The following is a 5,676-nucleotide window of genomic DNA, read 5'->3' as shown; positions in this document are numbered from 1 at the left end:
AAGAGAAGAGGAATGCATTTATATAATTATTGAGTTTGGGAAAGCTTGATTAGTTGAGGCATTGTTAAAAGAGAAAAAGGGGGGGGGGGTGTTACCCTGCACTTGAGTCCTAACCAGTAGACTTTTTATTTTGGTAGGATTTCCCTTTTTACCTGGGAGTCTTTACCTGCCGTATCTTTATGTTGATAAAAGGGGTGAAGAGGATTTACATGGGGAAAGGAGTCCCCTCCACTCGGTTTTTGAGGAAATAACAAGGGACAAAAGAAAAGAGAGTTGTAACTGGATGACTTACAGTAACGTTGCTGATGCTTATATTAAGGCGGGTCTTCATGAGAAAGCCAAATCCGCCCTTAAAATGCTTGAAAACGAGATGGGACGCCCTTCACGCGAGGCATACCATTTTCTTTTACTCTTTCATGCATCACTTCATAATCAAGAGGACGTTCATCGCATATAGGATGATCTGAAATCTTCATTCGAAACAACTAGTAATGTGAGTTATCGGGTTTTTCTTCAAGCTCTTGCTAAACTAGATGATCTTGATGGCTTGAAAAGTTGTTTTGAAGAATGGGAATTAAATTGCTCCTATTATGATACAAGAGTGGCTAATGTCGTTATAAATGCGTATCTAAGACATGATATTATCGAAGAAGCYGAGTTAATCTTTCAGCGATCGGTRAAGAGATCAAATGGACCATTTGTTCAAACTTTGGCATTGTTCATGAAATATTACCTTGGGAATCAACAAATGGATATGGCTTGGAAATGTCTGGAAATGGCTGCAGCACAAGTTGAAACTGGTAACTGGCAGCCGCATAGTGACAATATTGATGTCTTTATGAAACATTTCAAGGAAGAAAGAGATATAGAGAGTGCTGCCTGCGTCTTTCCTCGTCCAGCGACAGCAGCAGCAAGAAGCGAAGCTGCCTGCGTTTTTTCCTCGTTCAACAACAGCAGCAGCAGCAAGGAAGGGAAGTTGATGCATACCTTTCTACCCGGAGCCGAACAGCAACACACACAACACCTTCTCACTCCCACTCGAAAATAGGCATTGTGATTATTATGTAATTTCCGAGATAAAGAGCTTATGATCACGACCGACTACATGACTACTTTAGGTTGATGTCGATGGTTTTATACCGGTAAGTGATGCTCTATAACGTTGATCTATGACTTACTTTATGTTCCGTCAAATCAATGGTAAATCGGGTCTCCCCCGTCATCTTCGGATGTCTTGGCTCCATCTCGAGTTATTTAGGATTAATTGTGCACCTTGTATCGTTTTAAGTTACGTTAGGTGCATATTTACATGTAATGATTTTTATAAACCTATTTATCTCACCGTTTGAACTCATTAGGCGTAAGCCTAACCCTTCTTCTTGATATGGCTTGTATATCAGGTTCCTTTAGCGGCGGGGCTCAAAAGGGTTGAGAGGAGCATTGGTTCGTGAAAGGCTCTTTTGTAGTTATAGCCTTTGTTACATTCGAGCATTGCGTTTTTGGTGTTCCGGTATTTTTGGAGATTGATAGAAACACCCGTCTTTAATCTAGATATAGAATAATCTAGATTAGTAGGTTGTTAATTATCTTCTCAGTAGCTGAATTGTAAACGCTATTCTATTCCCCCTTTTGTTGGGTGAATCTTTATATCAAGATTCTGGTTCTCGTTATATATTTCCGGTTTAATTTATAATTATTTTTAGGGTGTTACAAGTTGGTATCAGAGCAATAGCTTAAGCGAACTAGGTAAGGAGCTAAGACGCCTAGACTTAAGCTGAAATTGTGGGCATTAATTTGTGAGTTATAGGTAGGAAACTTAACATAGGAGAGCCTTAGAGTCAACGGAGATTCATGATTCATGAACTGCGACGATGGGTTGAGGATCCTTATGTATAACCTATTCGAAATTTCACTTAGCTAATGCTATTTTGAGTATGTTGTTACATAAACGTGCTCGAACTTACTGTTATTGCAAAGACTTATGAAGGCGTTGATCATAGAGATAGCAAATGGTAGTCAAGTTTTGGTGCGTGAAATTGTTAAAGGTTGTATATTGGGAACCGAGGGAAAGGAATTTCGGGTGGATCTCATACCCATGGTTATAGGCGGATTCGATGTCATAATTGGGATGGATTGGTTAGTAGAGAACCAAGCGGAGATCGTATGCTCTAAGAAGTTGATTCGAATCCCTTCGTCGGGAGGGAACGTGATACTGATTTATGGATAAGGAAGGAAAGGAAATGTAGTACTCTTGTCCACAGCAAAGGCACGTAAGTGTCTAGCTAAGGGATGCTCCTCGTTCATTGCTTACATATTGGATACCAAGCTAGATAAAAAGGGAATTGAAGATGCGAATGTGGTTGATGAATTTCTCGACGTATTTCCAGAAGATTTACCCGGCTTACCACCTGATAGACAGGTGGAGTTCCGTATCGATCTTATTTCGGGAACCGCCCCTATTGCTAGAGCCCCTTACCGTTTAGCGCCATCCGAGATGCAAGAGTTGATGCCTCAACTACAAGACCTTCTAGAGAAATGATTTGTTAGACCGAGCTCGTCACCATGGGGAGCTCCAGTTTTATTTGTAAAGAAGAAGGACGGTACCATGAAAATGTGTCGCTGATCGTAAAGAGGTTCAAGAAGACAGCTTATGAGCTTTTCCATGGAAGAAAGCCTTCTATTAGCTTTCTACACATCTTTGGTTGCACGTGTTATATTCTCAACAACCATGACCAACTCGGAAAGTTCGATCCCAAAGCTGATGAAGGAATCTTTCTTGTATATTCTCCAGTATCCAGAGCCTTCAGAGTATTCAACAAATGATAGAAGAAACTATCCATGTCACCTTTGATGAATCTAGTCAGCTAATTCAAAACCCATCTTAAATGATGATGATGAATTAGAAAACTGGATGTTCTCTCACTATGGACAACCTGAAGCTTCCTTCAGCTTTCCTCTCAACACTAAAGCCCCTGAAGCTGAAGATGATCCACTTATCATTCCAGTTACAGCTAGTCACTACAACGTATCTTCTTTAGAAATTGTTGCCGTACCCATTAGCTGTGTTCCTCCTTCTACTTCAAACACTGATCAATCAATGAATGAAATGCCTTCAACATCTGAACCTTTATCAGTCGTTGAATCTGAGGCTCCTTTAGCAATTGTTCCAATCGTTGAAGACACTGCAGCTGAAGCCTCATCCTCTGTTCCTGAAGCTATCTATTCAGATGATAATCCTTTACCAGCTCAACGATGGACTAAAGACCATCCAATTCATCAAATTCTTGGTGATTCAGATGCAGGTATCAAGACTCGTCGTGGTTTAAGTAATATATGTCTCTTTGTCAACTTTTTTTCCTTAGTTGAACCTAAGAAAATCAATGATGCTATCTCAGACCCTAGTTGGGTCCTTTCCATGCAAGAGGAGCTTATTGAGTTTGATAGGAACAAAGTCTGGTACCTTGTCCCACGTCCTTCTCACAAAACTGTGATAGGCACCAAGTGGGTCTATCGCAATTAGTTGGATGACGAAGGTGTAGTAACCCCTAACAAAGCTCGACTTGTTGCTCAGGGTTATAGACAAGAAGAAGGTATCGACTATGACGAAACCTTCGCACCAGTGGCTAGACTCGAAGCAATTCGACTCTTTTCATAGCCTTTGCTGCCTATAGAGACTTTAAAGTCTACCAAATGGATGTAAAGAGTGCTTTTCTTAATGGAAAACTTCAAGAGGAAGTTTATGTTGAATAACCTCCCGGGTTTGTTGACCCTAAGTATCAAAACCATGTATATCGTTTGGATAAAGCTCTTTATGGGTTAAAACAGGCTCCTCGTGCCTGGTATGATACCCTTTCCTCGTTTCTCATCTCTGAGAAATTTGTACGTGGAAAGATTGACCAGACCTTATTTCTTAGGAAAGTTAAATGTCATATCATTCTAGTCCAAATTTATGTCGATGATATTATATTTGGTTCCACTAATCCCTCTTTATGTTTTCATTTTGTTGATTGCATGAAAAAGGAATATCAGTTGAGCATGATGGGAGAACTAACCTTCTTTTTAGGTCTTCTGATCAAACAGTCAAATAAAGGTATCTTTATCAGTCAAAGTAAGTATGTTTGTGACATGCTGAAGAAGTTTGATCTATCCAATAATTCATCTATGAAAACTCCAATGGCTCATCCACTCTCTTTCAACAAGGATCCAAATGGAAAGCCTGTAAACGTAACTGTTTATAGAGGAATGATCAGCTCCATGCTGTATCTCACAGCTAGTCGACCATATATCATGTATTCTACTTGCTTATGTGGACGATATCAATCTCAACCTAAGGAATCCCATCTGATTGCTGTAAAACGCATCTTTAGATATCTTAAGGGAACTCCTAACTTGGGTCTTTGGTACCCTAAGGGTTCAGGTTTTGACCTAATAGGTTACTCGGATAGTGATTTTGCAGGTTGGAAAATTGATAGGAAAAGCACTACTGGAGGCTGTCAGCTTTTAGGTGGAAAGTTGGTGACTTGGACAAGTAAGAAGCAAAACTCAGTGTCCACATCAACCGCTAAAGCTGAATATGTAGTTGCTGGTAGCTGCTGTGACCAAATTCTTTGGATGAAAAACCAGCCGCTGGACTACAATCTTCAGTTTTCAAAAGTCCCTATCTATTGTGATAGTAGCAATTACAAATAACCCTGTACTTCACTCCAAGACCAAACATATAGAGATCCGATATCATTTTATCAGAGATCATGTTATGAATGGTGACATTGAACTTCACTTCGTTCCAACTGATTACCAGCTCGCTGACCTTTTCAAAGCCTCTTGATGAGAAGAGATTCAACATCTTGATCAGCGAACTGCGGATGCTAAACGCTGAAGAATAATTCTCTTCAGCTATAATATCAATCAGTAAGTGAAATGATTCAGTGCTCTATCTCTGTCACTGAACTCTTGAGCAAATATATCTATTCTCTCTAAGGTATGTTTACTTATTTCGTTTTCTTAAAAACATAAAACTATCACTGAAGCTTTCCTTATTCAGTGGTAAAATTGTTTTTAAAAGTTTGTTTCAGTGATCCTTGTATTCATTGAATATTTTTGTAAGTATGTCTCTCTTATGCTTATTTTTTCTTAAAAATCAAAATGATCATTGAACCTTTCCTATTCAGTGATTCAAATGTTTTTAAATGTCAAGATCAGTGATTCTGTTATCACTAACACTGAAGTCTTAAAACTATCACTGAAGTCTTTTTCTCTTCAGTGATCAAAATGTTTTAAAAGGTCTTTTCAGTGTTTCTTCTAACACTAAATTACTCTTCGTTTTCTTAAAAATCTTTTCGTTTTTAAAAGAAATAGTTAATGAATCGTCTTTATGACGACATTCTTTTTTACAAGGCGCAACGCTTTAGGACGTGCAAAAAGGTCTGTCATATGCGACCTCATTAAACGTCATCCAATCATGGATGAAAAACGTGTCATTTTTTTTCATCATGGCCTTTTCCCTCAACCGTTGTCTTTTTCTCTCTCTTATCTTGTTTCTCTCTCCTCCTACCTATAAATATGAGACTTCTCTCTCACGTTTTTCTTTACGCTTTCAAAATTCTAAACGAACGTCTGTAATTTTGCAAGCAAGAACAACCTTCACCAATTTCTTCTTCGACCTTCTCAAACGAACTA

The 5,676-nt window shown here is 38.9% G+C and overlaps 1 pseudogene; it reads left to right on the top strand.

Annotated features, from left to right (window-relative positions):
• The first annotated feature begins 283 nt into the window (after nucleotides 1–283).
• Nucleotides 284–1,048, top strand: LOC112519948 (annotated as a pseudogene).
• Nucleotides 1,049–5,676: the final 4,628 nt, after the last annotated feature.

The sequence above is a fragment of the Cynara cardunculus genome (genome assembly GCF_001531365.2).
Source record: "Cynara cardunculus var. scolymus isolate 2C chromosome LG 10, CcrdV1, whole genome shotgun sequence".
In the NCBI taxonomy this organism is placed as follows: Eukaryota; Viridiplantae; Streptophyta; class Magnoliopsida; order Asterales; family Asteraceae; genus Cynara; species Cynara cardunculus.
This window is presented reverse-complemented; position numbering and strand designations above follow the sequence as displayed.